The 16,710-nt window shown below is 38.4% G+C and overlaps 1 long non-coding RNA gene across 3 annotated transcripts in view; it reads right to left on the reverse strand.

Annotated features, from left to right (window-relative positions):
* LOC107974338 (uncharacterized) overlaps positions 1-16,710 on the reverse strand; it is a 134,164-nt gene that overhangs the window by 107,427 nt on the left and 10,027 nt on the right. For all 3 annotated transcript variants that reach the window (XR_010156622.1, XR_001717023.3, XR_002943543.3), the window contains exon 2: positions 69-172. This is a non-coding gene — a long non-coding RNA (uncharacterized LOC107974338). The remainder of the gene's footprint in view (positions 1-68; positions 173-16,710) is intronic.

Below are 16,710 nucleotides of genomic sequence, written 5' to 3' on the forward strand. Positions count from 1 at the left end.
TCCGTTTGGGCTGCTATAACACAATCCCATAGACAGGGTGGCATGAACAACAGAGACTTATTTCTCACAGTCTGGAGGCTGGGAAGTCCAGGATCCGGGTGCCAGCATGGTTGAGTTCTGCTGAGGGCTCTCCTTCTGGTTCACAGATGGCCATCTTCTTGCCGTGTCCTGACTTGGTGAAGAGGAGAGAGAAAGTGAGCTCACTCCTGCCTCTTCTTAAAACGGCACTAATCCCATCATGAGGGATTAATCCATCATGAGGGCTCCACCCTCATGACCTAATTGCCTCTGAAAGGCTCCACCATTCCACTGGAAGTTATGGTTTCAACATGTGAATTTGGGGTGAGGGGAAGGACACAAACATGCAGTTCAAAACAGCCATTATAACCTGTTTCAAGAAGGATCATAGTATAATAGTTCATATCCATTTAGCCTTCGCCATGTTCCCAGCACTTGCTAAGTGCCTTATGTGCCTTATCTTGATCTTTACAACATTTCTATGAGGTAGAGATGACTAATTTCTCCATTTTTCTGAGGAGAAACTGGGTTTCAGAGAAATTAAAGTAGCTTGCTGTGGAATATCCCTACCAACTCAAATCATAATATCATTAAAATAAAGCTGTAAAAACAAAAACACAATGAAAATATCCAATTGATAAAACGTTTCTCCCATACATAATTAGAAAAATATAAATAATAAGGAAAATAACTTTATATTTTTGTTCTGTTTTGTTTTAATAAAATTCTGTTCAGAAATGATCTGATGTATTGATAACTAATCCCTTCAACGTCTTCAGTTTTTATATCTACAGGCAGCATATTGTTATAAGGTGTCATTAGTATTCAGAACGATAAAAACACTTTTTAATAAACCCTCCATTAGCTAGAATGCTATGTTCCCTGAGGACTGGAATTCACCATGGTTTTTCCCTAATTTCATTTGGATTAGAAATTTTTGTCGCTTTTTATTCCTATGATCATACAACATAAAAAATGGAAAATTCAGAAAAACTAGACCTTTCCCACTAGCTGATAAATGTTTTGCGAAGAAAATGAATCCTATTTCCTTGTTCTGTTGAACTTTTCTTAGGGGAGTTTTATTAAAGAACCATGCCATTTAAAAGGAAATTTAACTCATCTTTCTAGCCCAGTTTACTCTTATCCTTGGGATTATATGTATAGGGAGAACTCTTCACAGGAAAACATTTTGTCCAGAAAATACCCTCTTCTCTCATCCAAACTCCCTGAAGTCTACATATAATTATTGGAATCTTAACATGTTATTCACACTACTACTTCTTACAAAAAAAACTCAGTTAAAATATTGACAAAGCTTCCATAAAGTGGATCTTGTGGAATGAAAAAAGGACAAATAACTGAATGAGATTGAATAACTGCTTTCATATCTGTTTACTAAAACTTGTTTATACAAATGGTACTTGATATTTAGAATTTCTGAAACAAACCTGAACTTGAATGGAACACCCCAGCCCTGTGGAGTGGGAATGTCTTTGAGACTTAGGGTCAGCCAGGAGAGGTGGCTCACGCCTGTAATTCCAACACTTTGGGAAACCAAGGCAGGAGGATCACTTGAGCCCAAGAGGTTGAGACTAGCCTGGCCAACATAGCAAAACCCCATCTCTACCAAAAGTACAAGAATCATCCAGACAGGGTGGCCTGTGCCTGTGGTCCCAGTTACTTAGGAGGCTGAGCGGGGAGAATCACCTAAGCCTGTGGAGGTTGAGGCTACAGTAAGCCATGATCACGCCACTGCTCAATCGTGATAAAGCTTGAGCAACAGAGTGAAACCCTGTCTCAAAAAATAAACAAATGAAACAAGATTTAGGGTTATTTGGTTAAAAAAAAAAAAACAGGAAAAAATCCTTGTTCATTTATTACTTTCAGTATCTGGGTAATGAGAGCAGTTTCACCAGTAATATTTACATGAGAGCACAATCAGAGGTAATATTAACGTTTATATGGGCACCAAAGTGTGGAATAACCCAAAAGGAGATATGTAATTTCATTAGTACATCTCTTCCTGATCCTCATCCAAGCAGAATTCGTTGGATCCTCATTTGTTTATACTGTATCATTTTATCTCTTAACATATTGCATAGTAATCATTTCAAATCCTTGCTAGCCACTTACTTGTTTTGTAACCATAGGAAAAGTACTTAACATTTCTGTGCCACCATTTTCTCATCTGTACAATGGGAATAACAATAAAGTTATATCACAGAGTTGTTAGGATGGCTTCATGTTTGATAAATTAACCACTGATTATGTTTGTGTCTCTCTTCTGCACAAAACATTTAGGAAGAAAAGGAATTCAGAAGAACCAAACAAGATTCACCAAGCAGTTAAATACCTAGAAGTTAATCATATCTTATTATAGAGAGATAAATTCAAAAATTCCAGCCCTAGTGACATTTTAACAGGGCCTTGATGATACATGCTAAGATATGCATAAAGGACAATATGCATAAAGGACAATCAAAGATTTTCTTCCTGAACTGCTCTTCAACCTATGTTTATTTCCTTTGGCCCTTGGCCATCTTGTTTCATTCTCTTGCCTCTCCTAATGAATTTTTCATCTTGATTCACTTTTGAACTGTTTTTTAGTTGTTAATGTTCTATTTCTTTTCCAAACCTTTCAGTAGCTTGCTGCTTCCTGAAACAGTGTTTCCTGATTTATATTCCTTTGGCATTGACCCAGATCTCCTTCCCTTCAGTGCCTCCCACCAACTACTGTGCACCTCCTCTTGCCATGTATGACCCTGACGGGCATGAATCACCTCTCTCCCTGCCTAAACCAGAAAGGGCTGGACAAGGAGCTAGCCAATATGTAAACCTATGTCAACCAGGATAGGGAGGTGAAATGCAAAATTTAAAAGAGTCACTTTATAAGATTATGAGATTGGGGATAGTTACCCACCCCTGCAAATATTCTTTGATTTTAAAAAGGGTCAGGGGGAAGGAATATAAACGTGGATAGACCTTACAGTTTTCAAATGTTTGAAGACACAACTAAGAATTTTGACAATTCCAGCCCCTTGTGAGAATTTGAAAAGCAGGAGTGTCTTACATCTGATATTCTTGTACAGTGAAAACAGCAGGGACATAAGAACCTGGCATAAGAACCTGTATGTCAGTCAGGGTCATACATGGCAAGAGGAGGTGCACAGTAGTTGGTGGGAGGCACTGAAGGGAAGGAGATCTGGGTCAATGCCAAAGGAATGTAAATCAGGAGACACTGTTTCAGGAAGCAGCAAGCTACTGAAAGGTTTGGAAAAGAAATGGAATATAACCAACTAAAAAACTGTTCAAAACAGTTCAGACATAGGTCAAATTCAGGTTCTATCACTAAGTAGCATATGACTGTGACTTTGACTGAGATCTTCTGCTACAACCTCTCATCTGTAAAATATATTTAATAATATCAACCTTACAGGAATGTTGTAAAGATTAAAGATAATATAGACCAATTGCTCAATAAAGATTACTTGAGTAAATGAGTGCTGAGAGTGCCCTGGAATTGCAAGAAAAGTCCCCAAAAGGGTGGAATCGAAGGAGCAGCTATCAGGATGGGAGAGATTAGGGAAGGAGAGGTTTGGAGAGTCAACTGCATTTCTTTGGCTTATTCATGTAAGGTAACTGGTATGGACTGGATAACCTTTTGTTTAAAAAGAATCCTGAAACCAGTGTATGACCAGCTGACAAGATACTTCCTTTTCTTTCAGAATTAGTACCTCTACGAATTCTTATTGTAATGCAAGCGAGTAAACTCAAGAGAGAATATGTGAAAATGCAAAAGGAAAACCAACCTCAGCCAACCCCCAGCCATCTAAAGGCCCTGTGAGAACTTCAGCACAAAGAGAATAAATCACATTTGTTCCCACTGCACACAAAGATTGATGGTAAAAAGAATCCTACCACAGAACTCATTTATATTATAGAAGAAACTGTAATGTCAAAACTCATCCTGGGGCAAAGCACAGTAATCCAAGCACTTTAGGAGGCTGAGGTGGTAGGATCACTTGAGCCCAAGAGTTCAAGACCAGCCTGGGCAACATGGTGAAACCCTGTCTCTACAAAAAAAAATACAAAAAATTAGCCAGACATGGTGAAGTGCACCTGTAGTCTCAGCTACACAGGAGGCTTGGGTGGGAGGATCACCTAAGCCTGGGAAGTTAAGGCTGCGGTGAGCCATGATCACCCCACTGCACTCCAGCCTGGGCAACAGAATAAGAGTCTGCCTCAAAAAAATAAAAATAAATAACTTTCATCTGAAGTCTGAAAGTAGATATCATTTTGTGTTTAACATACAGAGAGGTACTGAATAGAAAACAAAGTTGTTCTGCTTTAGAAATGGGACTAAAATTTGGGGATTGGGGGGTAAAACAAAAGAGGAGAAGACTTGGAAGCTGTTGTGGGCTGAATTGTGTGTCTCCCAAAATTCATAGATTGAAGCCTTAACCTCCAGAATCTCATAATGTGACTATAATTTGAGATAGGGTCTTCAAAGAGGTAATTAAGCTTAAATGAGGTCACTTAAATGAGGGTGGCCCTAATCCAATCTGATTATGTCCTTGTAAGAAGAGATTAGGACACACAGACACTAGGGATGTGTGTGCACAGTGGAAGGGCCAGGTGAGGGTGCAGAAAAAGTGCAGCCACTTGCAAGCCAAGGAGAGAGGCCTCGGGAGAAATCGACCCTGCCTACACCTTGATCTTCGACTCTAGTTCCAGAACTGTAAGAAAATATGTTTCTGTTGTTTCACAGAATACACCCAGTCTGCGTCCTTTGGTATAGCAGCTCTAGCAGACTAATACTGGAGATGACAGGGAAAGGACGTGAGCAGGAGTGGGCAATGCAGTGACCAAGAGTGAAAGCAAACAAGTCTAAGGAGAGACAGCCAGTAAGAAATGGTGGATAGATGGCCAATGGAGGCCACGGTAGAACCATGATGACTGTTATTAAATTTTAACCTTTGGCTGGTAGTCAGTAATACTGTAATTCTACTGTACAACTCCAAAGCTTCAGTAATAGGATGCTATATATAAATATCTTGTGGGGGTTTGTGTGTTTGTTGTTGTTGTTGTTTTAGTCAATGAAGGAATCAAGGCATTGTCTAGAGGGGGGCAAAATGATTTAGAAAAAAGACTGCAGTTGCAAGAAGTGAGAGGGAAGTGAAAACTAAAACTTCAACAGCTACAGATACCAGAGCAAGAGGAGACTGTGGAGACCTAAGTTATCCAGGCAGCTGCTCCTGGGACCACTGGTGCAACTGGACAGCATGGAATGAATGCCCTAAGAGATGCTTGGTTTCTGCCTCGAAGGGCCCAGAGGGATTTTGGCATGCCTGGAAAGTGAATCTTAATTTAATTTTTAATTTTTTTAATTTTTAATTTTTTGAGACAAGGGTCTCGCTCTCTTGCCCAGGCTGGAGTGCCAGTGGTGCGATCATGGCTCACTGCAGCCCCAATCCCCTGGACCTAAGTGATCCTCCCACCTCAGCCTCCCAAGTAGCTGGTACTATAGGCAAGCACCACCACGCCCCGCTAATTTTTTGGTAGCAATGGGGTTTCACCATGTTGCCCAGGCTGGTCTCAAATTCCTCAAGTGATCTGCCCGCCTCAGCCTCCCACAGCAATGGGATTACAGGCAGAAAGTGAATCTTAAGTAGATAAGAAGAAAGGAAAATGTTTAATACATAGTTGTCATTTGGTGTACTACTTTACACTGAATCTCACATTAAAGTAAGACAATTAAATGTATCCACTGTGACTGAGCTCAGATTCCTTCTGAAAAGGTTCAGTGTAGCAGACAGTTAATGTTTGTCAGATTTAACATTAGCAGAAAATAGGAGTTTAGATGCTATATGTTAAATCTGTGCTCTCAAATTTAACAGGTGATAACCCTGATTAGACTTAGTGTCTCAATACTCATCGTTGCCTTGATATATTGCCATGTGATGAATAATAAATACGCTGATACATGATCAATAATAAATACCTTGGCACATTAATGTGAAACATACTAGAAAGAATGAAAATGGACTGAAAAAATTCTTTCTTTGACATCCTAAATACTTCATTACCTCTAAAGCACACGTAACCGTCTTAACTAACATGCAAAACAAATCACTGTGGAACGGGGCTACTTATTTTAATATTTCACTTTATTTTTTCAGCCAGCTAAAGAGGGATCTCTATGTAAGAAGAATAGAATTTTCCATCTAGTGAAGAGATTTTGAAGAATGATTTTTTTAAATTATTGAATTTGTAGTAATTATTATTCCAAACAACTGACTTTTGAGGGCTCAAATATTGATCTTTCTATAATTGTAGTCTCGTCAGTTTCAGTTAGGTTCTCCAGTGTAATTCCTGACTTCTAAGATTGGGATTTGAATTATGCAATTTTTATCAATTCAGCAAAATGTACACATGTGCTGTGGTGAGGGTTTCATCTTTCTGAGGTTATGCTTATGGGCAGGGGAGAAAAAAAGGTCTCCAATGGATAAACTGTCATTATAGCTTGGTCATAGTGGACTTTCCTAGACTTCTTTTTTACTACTTAAACAGGAAGCTAAAGAGACAAGAACTTTCTTCACAAACCTGACTTCACATATTTTTTTAAAACTGTATAAACCAGAGCCAAAAATAACTGCCTGATAACTTCTTCTTTAACTCCAAGTTACTTTCCAAATTATACCTTTTTATAACAGGAAACAAACTATGTTGATCGTATTTTGTACAGGAGTATGCTTTCCATGATTTTCTAAAATAGACTAAAATAGAAATTTTCATAACAGCCTAATCTGAACATAAGTATTTTGCTATTTAACACTATGAACACAATAAGCTATTGTAATACATTTATTATAACATAATGTTGTATCATATATATGTGGTGTGTGTACATGTACATAGAGAGAGAGAGAGAGCAAATATATATATATAGAGAGAGAGAGAGAGAGAGAGTCTCTGTCACCCAGGCTGGAGTGCAGTGGCGAGATCTCGGCTCACTGCAGCCTTGACATCTCAGGATTCAAGTGGTCCTCCCACCTCAGCCTCCTGAGTAGCTGGGAATTCAGGCCTGTGCCACCATGCTTGACTAACTTTTTTGTATTTTTTGTAGAGACATAGTCTCGCTTTGTTGCCCAGGCTGGTGTTAAACTCCTGGGTTCAAGCGATTCTCCCACCTCGACCTCCCAAAGTATAAGGATTACAGGCGTGAGCCACGGCACCCAGCTGTGTTATATATTTAGTTGTCAGCTTTTTTACAATCAGCTTTCACGCTAGAATTCAAACTCTTTGAAGGCAGGGGCTTTGTTTGGTTTCACTGCAGTTTCATTAACTGAATGAGTGAATTTCTGATTGTTACCTGTACATACTTACGTATCATGTTTCTTTTGCTCTATAAAAATAACTAAATTAATTACATCATAATATGAAGATGGAAAATAAAACATGCCTGCTGTTTCATAATTACAAACCTTAACAGAATTAATCCAAAAAAAATTGTATTACTCCTTTAAGCAATACATTTCTTACTTACTGTTTCTCTAGTTTTGGATTCTATGATTTTCAAATACAAAGGAAAATAAATGGAAGAAATAATAATAAAGCTACTTGGTAAGTTCATAATTTTCCCATGGTGATGGGATAACAAAAAGGGTGCATTTTTCAAAAATGAGGAATTATCTTGTATTGGGTTTTATGTATGTTTTTAAATTGAAATGCATTTATGAACTTTCATATGTATTGTGAACAAAACCAAAATTTAAGTAGAAATATCTTTAATTGGCAATACATTTTATAATTTAAGCTTTTCAGTGGTCAGTAATTAAGTAAGAAACAGTTTTTATATTTTCTGCATTGGACAAAGTATGCTAAATGATAAGAGTAAATCTACTGTGTCTTGTCAAGCAATATATTCCAGGGGAAAAAAAAGGTACTTTTTAAAACCATTTTGACCAATGAAATTAGATGTAGTAGTCAGGCTCTTTTCTCCTCAGGAATGTTCACCAAGTTCCAGTCAAACCTGCCTGCATTCAGCTCCTCAAGTACACACCCCAGGTCTTTTATTTTCTTGCAGATTGTGCACATACTGTTCTCTCTCTTCTGAAACATTCTTTTTCTTGCTTTTGTAGCAAACTACCCCGAATTTTTTATGTCCCAGCTTATATGCATCCCCTCAGAGAGGCCTTCCTTGACCACACTATCTAAATAATCTAAATAATTCATTTGTAACTATTGAACCTAATTGTTTATTTGGATTTCTTTGTATTATTTTTTTTCCTCTCCTCCCTCTCCCCATCCAACTGAAAGGAAGAACAGATGTTATTTCCCATGAAAAGGAGCATATTTCAAGCTTTATGGTAATTTAGAGGAGAAAGATAATACTTCTTTTGGGATGGCCAGGTAGGTTTTGCAGGACACATGCTGTTTCCTTCCACCACAATGGAATAAATAACATTCCTTCTCATGGATGCTAGCTCATACAACTAGTGTGACCACTGAGGGAAAAGGGAATAGTTACCCATTGATTCCAGCTTCCTTTCCTCTATCAGCTGTGTGCAATTGCTGCCCATTTGTCAAAATTTCCTGCTTTCACTATGTTCATGTTTTCCTCTCCTTTGCTCATAAACTTGTGAACTCCCTAAAAGTTGTGATTAATCACATTTACCTTAGCTACTCTGAGTATTTGTAGAATACTCCCTTTGAGTATTTGTAGAATGGTGGAGAGTCTCATGGTAGGAGGGAGTCCAAGGTCAGTGATGTGGTAGCATTTCACTGGCTACATAAACAAAACCAGAAGAAAGACAGAGATTTGGGCTTTGGAGACCCCACAGCAACCCACCTCCCTTCGGGCCCAGGCCCATCATGGCCGTTCACTCTCATTACTCTCACTTGCAACCTGTGTGTTTATTTCTAGTTCTATAAATGTTGCTCTATAATTGTCTTTAATAAATGCTCTGTCACACTTGAGCAGGTGAGGGCATTAAACTAGCCAAAGGCCAGAGCTGTCTCCAAATTCTGGGGAGAAGGGGTTAGTGTCAAAACACAGCCTGTGTTTGGAATAAATTGTCATAGGTATATCAGTGGGTTTGCTTTGAAGACGTAAAAGGAAAATGTGCGGCTGTTTCATGCTTCTTAGCTCAAAATCACAGTGATATACTTCTTATGTTTTCCAAGAAGAATCACATGACCAGCCTCACATTGGCATGCAAACTCATTTCCAGCCACATGAATCAAGTGAGATGGGAACACCAATGCATTTGAGTCAACAAAGGTTAACTTTGTTCTGGAGGGAAAAAGTGTTATCATAAATTCCCTGAAAGTGTGTACATGATTATTTACCATTTCCTAAACCTGAATACATTTATAAATAGTGCCATTTAGCTATTTTCAATTAAGTCTTTTGTTTCCAGAATTCTTATAGGGGAAATCCTGCATGGACCTTACCAGCTATCAAAGTCATTATAGCAGAACTTACAGCCTGCTACAAAATTGGTGTCCCAACAATGACAAAATGGACGTCCCCTCAAAAATGCAACTGGCAGCCTTTTTTGCTGGGTTGATATTTGTTAATGCAAAGATTGGCACCACTATTCATTGGAAGGAAGCAAGGGAGAGACATAGAGACAGAGACAAACAAGGAAACAAAGTTTCTATCAATTGTTTTCTATCTAAACTATTTTTAAAAGTTGCATTTGCACTTCTCATGGAAAAGATGATGTAGCATAATTAGCACATGTGCTTATTTCCCTAAACAGCTCATAATTTTCCATCTGCAGAAAAATGTCATTTGACTTCAGTAAGCTGAAAACACTCAGGAAACAAAGGGAACATAAGCTGAATGTTGACCACAGTTTTAGATTTGATATATCCCAATATATTGCCCATCTAAATGCAGTAACTTTAGTTTGTTGCAGATTCCCAAGTCCCAGTTATTCTGCATTCTCTGCTATTATAACATACAGTAGCATTTCTCATCATGTATGTGCAGATTGTGCCCAATTAAAAGAGTTTTATTTTTAAATGTTTTTCTATTGCTGCCAATTTGTCAAATTTCCTAGCTATAACTGGTTTTCTCTTCTTTGCTTGTAAGATGGAACACCTGATAAACTAACATGATTTCCTACATTTAATGTCATATATAACTTTATGCATATATCTAAAATGTATTTCCAATGCTTTGAATTTAGCACAAACTCTAGAATCTCAGGCATTGCTTCTGAGAGATAACATTCAGCTTTCAGTGAGGCCTTACTAAGTTCCAGGCACTTGGAACTAAGTAATCTTTGTATGTGTGAGCTCATTTAATCTTTAAAACAACATTCTAGAGGAGGTGCTATTTCTGTCCCTATGTACAGAAAGGCCCAGAGAGGTTACAGAAGCCCAGAGAAAGTAAACAGCTTGCTCAAGGTGCCTCAGTTAGGAAGTGACCAATGCAACATTAGAACTAAGGCAGGCTGACCACAAATCCCTTGCTCCTAATGGTAATGATATAATATAATGTAGAGTACTGAATGGATCTGTGATTTACAAAAAAAAAATTTTTTTTTTTTTTTTTAGACGGAGTCTTGCTCTGTCGCCCAGGCTGGAGTGCAGTGGTGTGATCTCAGCTCACTGCAAGCTCCTCCTCCCGGGTTCACGCCATTCTCCTGCTTCAGCCTCCCCAGCAGCTGGGACTACAGGCGCACGCCATCACAGCCGGCTAATTTTTTATAATTTTAGTAGAGACGGGGTTTCACCACGTTAGCCAGGATGGTCTTGATCTCCTGACCTTGTGATCCGCCTGCCTCGGCCTCCCAAAGTGCTGGGATTACAGGCATGAGCCACCACGCCTGGCCAAAAAATTTTTTTTGGTGACAGAGTCTTGCTCACTCACCATGGCTAGAGTGCAGTAGTACAATCATAGCTCACTGTGGCCTTAAACTCCTGGGCTTAGGCAATCCTTCTGCCTTAGCCTCCCAAGTGGCTGGAACTACAGACGCATACCACTGTGCTTGGCTAATTTTTTGTAGAGATGGGGTCTTACTATGTTACTAGGGCTGGTCTTGAGCTCCTCAGCCTCCATAACTGTAAGAAATAAATTCCTTTTCTTTATAAATTTTCCAGTTTCAGGTATTTTGTTATAAGCAACAGAAATGGACTAAGACATTAGTACATTCCCATTTTCTCTTCCACTTTTCTGTGGCTACACATAGTCATCCTTTCCCATCAGAGAGCTACTACTCAATCAAAAAAGTAGAAATTTTAGAACTCATGTAGTAGCTGGTCAGTCATCCAATGATATTACATCATGGGGATAAGCTTCAAGGAATAGTGTGTTTAAAATTGCAAAAGAAAATATATTAAGTTAATGTGCAAAGGACCTTGACACAAATGCTCCATGCTTTGGGACATTTATTGAAATTTAGTTGCAGACTATTTCCTTATTGAGTTTTGCTTTTCTGCTTTCCTGGAATATAGTCATAAAGCCAAATTTGACAAACTTATACTGGTAAATCACATTCTGCCAAATTACATTATTTCTTTATACTCCCACAGAGATGTTTAATGACTATTTAGAAGAATAGAAAAGATGATGAAGACTCAAAAAAATGTAATGTTCAACTTTTATAAAGTATTGTAAAATAATTTCTCAGTTTCAAAAATATTCTTACCTTAAGCACTCATTATATCTTATTAAAAAAAAAAAAATTCTAGGATGTGTTAAAAACCACCCCCAAAACAGTAAAGTTTATAAGCTAATAGACATTCACAGCAACTTACTCTGTTCTTATCCTATTGATACTTTCTTATCTTTAGTCAAAACAATGAACATTTATAACAACTTGGTCTGTTTTTACAAAATTTGGCACTTTCTTACCTTTAGTCATTCCCTTAAAAACTCCTATAACAGGCTTCTCTGTCTATGGAGTAGCCATTCTTTTATTCCTTTACTTCCTTAATAAACTCGCTTTCACTCTATGGACTTGTTCTGAATTATTTCTTGCATGACATACAAGAACCCTCTCTCGGGGTCTGGATCCAGATCCCTTTCTGGAAACATCTTTCTGGTGACCATGGAAGGTACTATAGTGAGGAAACCCCCAACTCAAAGGCTACCTTTGGGTAAGTGATGGAGTCCAGTAGCATCTTCCTGGCAAACCCTGAAGGGACAATATTGAAGATACCCCCGACCCAGGGGAAAATCATCTGTGTGTACCAATTGGCTGACTTTGGGTAAGTAGGGTGCATATACCTGGGTAAAGGATGGAATTGGGTTAGAGGCCCAATTTAGGGGAGTTACAGTCTCTCCTAAAACAGGGTGGGTAAAAGGCTCTTCTTAAGAAAATGCAAGGGTGCTTGACCAAACTTGGGTCTGAGGCCCAACTTAGGAAGGTTAGAGTCCTTCCTAAGATTTAGGGAGTTAGAGTCCCCTCTCAGTAAAGTCCCTGTGGCTAAGAATGGGTTTGGCACTATGGGATGTTAACTACTATCCTCTTTGGATTAATCTGCCTTGCACTCTTTGCTGATCGCTATGAGTAACAGAATTAGGCCTGTACAGGACCATGGGACATGAGGAGCTTTCTCCTCCCCAAAAGGGGAAACTTGAGAGCTGATGGGTCTGCTGGAAAAGATCCCTTCACTACCGACAGGTGGAAAATGCCATATTTTCCTTTGCTAAATCTGGCATCCCTATTGTCTAAGTCCATTTGTGCTGCTATAACAAAATTCCTAAAACTGGATAATTTATAAAGAACAGACATTTATTTATCACAGTTCTGGAGGCTGGGAAGTCCAAGATGAAGGCACTGGCAGGTTTGGTTGTCTGGTGAGGGCTTCTCTCTGTTTCCAAGATGGTGCCTTGTTGCTGTATCTTCCAGAGGACAGAAATGCTGTGTTCTCACTTGGTATAAGGGAGAAGGGCACAAGAGGGGCAAAATTCTGTCAAACTCTTTGATAAGGACACTTAATCCCACTTATATGAGGGCGGACTCCTCATGACTCAATCACCTAAAGGCCACAGCTCCCAATACTGTTGAATTGGGGATAAATTTCAGCATGAGTATTGTAGGAGACAAACACATTCAAACCATAGTACTTACCATAGGGTTAAATATAAATTTCTGTTTTATCATGGGTTAAAAAATGTCTTGGTGATCAGACATATTGAATGGTGATGGCCACCCAATAAGATGTGCTAGGTATCAGTGGAGAAACTAATATTGATCATTCTTATAAATAAGCTTTTAAACTTTTTAATAAATTATTTGAATAAAACAATTTGTTTAAAAATAAATAACTTCGATAGAAAAATCTTGGCTGTTCAGGCAAACCATCTTCTGAGACCTGGTCCTGCAATTAAGTAAGTATATGCCATTGAAAAACCATTTATCCTCTACAACTTTGTATTAATAAAATGACCATAATTCCTTTCTTATCGTGTTGAGAAGAGGTAGATTCAATTGTGAAAGTTTCTTTATACCCATTCATCTCTCACTCTGCTCCATAGGCATAATCATTGCTCACCATTGGATGTGTAGCATTCTCACCATTTTGTGTACATTTTTATATGTGTGTGTATGTGCACATGTTCTTTTTTATTTACAAAAATTGAGTCATATTTTACGTATTGTACTGAGACTTGCATTTTCATTTAAAAGTCTTGGATATCTAAAAGCACTTTTATTTATTTAATTTTACTAAATAGGTAATACATATTCTTTGTGCTGGGCTGAGTCTAAAATAGCCCACCGTGATCCCCAATTTGTGGTATTCATGCCCCCATGTAATTCCCTCCCCTTGAGTGTGGGATGGCCTAACAACTTGTTCTAAGGAATCGAATATGGCAAAAATAATGGGATGATATTTTCATGATTAGGTAACACAAAATTTTGACTTCTGTTTTGCAAGCAGACTCCCCTATTGCCTTCTCAGCTTGTGTGCTTTGATAAAGCAAGTTGTCATGTCGGAGAACTAGGGATGCCTCCAGCAAACAGATAAGTGGGAACTGAGGCCATCAGTCCAATAGTCCTCAAGGAACTGAATCCTGCCAACAACTATGTAAGCTTGGAAGCAGATCCTTCCACAACCAAGTCTTTGAATGAGACTCAACCCTGACTGACACTTTAATACCAGCTTCGTGAGACACTCTGATACAGAGAACCTAGTTAAGCTGTGCCTGCATTCCTGACCCACAGAAACTCTGAGATAATATATGTGTGTTGCTTTAATCTGTTAAACTGGTGGTAATTTGCTACTCAGCAATAGGTAGCTAACGCACACATTATACAAAATTTAAAAGCTATAAAAATTATTTCTCTGAAAATTTGTTTCCCTCCCATTCTTTCCTCTAGCCAATCAGATCCCTTTCCCAGAAGCAAACACTGTTACAAGCATCAATTTAGTCAATCTGAAAGTACTTCAAATTTTTAAAGGACCATGCATATTAAAGATACTGATATTATTCTTATTACAATTCAAAGATTTACAAATGATTCTAAGATCTTTGATTAGTGAAAGTGAGAACATGAGACCAGCCTGGGCAACATAGTCAGACCTCATCTCTACCAAAAAAAAAAAAAAAAAAAAATTAGCTGGGCAAGGTGGCACATGGCCTGTAGTTCCAGCTACTCAGGTAGCTGAGGTGGGAGAATCTCTTGAGCCTAGGAGGTCAAGGCAGCAGTGAGTCGTGACTGGGCCACTGCACTCCAGCCTGGATGACTAAGCAAGACCCTGTCTCAAAAAAAAAAATTTTTGGCCGGGCTTGGTGGCTCACGCCTGTAATCCCAGCACTTTGGGAGGCCGAGGCGGGTGGATCACGAAGTCCGGAGATCAAGACCACCCTGGCTAACACGGTGGAACCCCGTCTCTACTAAAAATACAAAAAATTAACCCGACGTAGTGGCGGGCGCCTGTAGTCCCAGCTACTCCAGAGGCTGAGGCAGGAGAATGCCGTGAACCCGGGAGGCGGAGCTTGCAGTGAGCTGAGATTGCGCCACTGCACTCCAGCCTGGGCGACAGAGCCAGACTCTGTCTCAAAAAAAAAAAAAAAAAATTTTTTTTTTAAAGAAAGTGAGGACAACAGGGATAACTACAGAACTATCCATAAGAGACTGTAAAGAAAAGGCAAAAAAATTAACAGGTAAGTAACAGACAAGTGTCAGATAAGTTACATGTCAAATGCAAGTAGGATTATTTATACCTGGTACAAATTCAAAGTACAAGATTTTGTAAAAGGAACTGTTACTTATTACCAGAAAGGGATCAAAAGATCATTAAATACTTATCCCTAATATCATTGATTCAGTGACCCATGCCGACCATAATGCAAGGCATTATCAGGATGCATGAAAACAAAAGAGAAAGCATTGTATTGAATGGTTCAGAGCTATGCTCATGCATCTGACACAGTATATCGAACACAGTCCATTGCACCTCAAAACTGACTTGATGTAACTAGAAATGACAGGGCAGGGATGAGGGTGAAGGATTCACTCATATACTTGAGCTAAAGAATAGACTAAAATTAAAAAGATATTTCATCTGGAATAGAGGTGAGCAAACTTTTTCTGTCAGAGAGCAAATATTTTAGGCTTTGCAGGCCATATGGTCTCTATCACAACTATGCAACTTTACTATTACAGCACTAAAGCTACAACATAAATGACGCGTAAATGAATGGGTATGGCCATGTCCCAATAAAACTTCATTTACAAAAATAATCTATGAATGGATTTGGGCAAAGGGCTTTTGAACTCCTGATCTAGAAAGATAAAGACAAATGATGCAAGCAGCTGAAGTCTTCTAGTTTCATCTGATTAGAAGCTTGAACACATCAGAAAAGACCCAGCTGCCAAGAAGAAACCCACCTCCCCACCTCATAATGTCAATTCCAGTACTGCTTTCTGAATACATGGAATTCACCATCATTGAGGGCATCTTTTTTTATTTGAACTAAATCTGCTCTCATCTTCATTCCTTGTGATTTTCTGCCCTTTTAGAATTTAAGCTGTCTTAGAGCTGAAATGAAGCCACAAGTCAAGAACCATCCCCTTTTTTCTCAATGCCCTGCCTTCCTACCGTCTCTCTTCCAGCTGGGAGAGTCTAGGACTGGAATCATAGTGCTAGACAGGAAATACTATTTTTAATAGAGGTCTCATTTTTATCTTTTAGGATTCTTATCACCCTTTTTTTTCAAAAATGCATTTTGGTTAACTGCATGGATACATACAACATGTATTTTTAAATCATAACAACTGAAATTGATATTTTTATTTTGTTGTTTCAAAGCAAATAAAATTAACATTTACATGCCAATGTATAGAACTAAATGTTTTATATTTTGTGCAATATTTGTTCCAACACTTAGCTTTCTTTTAGAATTCTTTCTGAATTCTTAGCTTTCTTTTAGTAAATTCCTCAACTGTTTACTCTATACTTTTATGTTTCACAAATTTTTGTTAAAAAAAAAACACTCAAATCCTGTGTGTGAAAGAAAGATCTACACACAACCATGTACCCGCTCAAACCTGGTACTATAGGATAAAAGTGTAATTGATCTTATTTCCTAATCCTAATCTGCCTGTCCACCTGGTTAACACTCAGGCTAGAAGATAGGACCACAAAAAATAAGTCAGCTGCCAATTTTATAAAACTGCTGTGGAAGTAAAACATGTTTTAGAAAAATAGATTTACTGTATGTAG

The sequence above is a fragment of the Pan troglodytes genome, chromosome 3, assembly GCF_028858775.2.
Source record: "Pan troglodytes isolate AG18354 chromosome 3, NHGRI_mPanTro3-v2.0_pri, whole genome shotgun sequence".
Lineage (NCBI taxonomy): Eukaryota > Metazoa > Chordata > Mammalia > Primates > Hominidae > Pan > Pan troglodytes.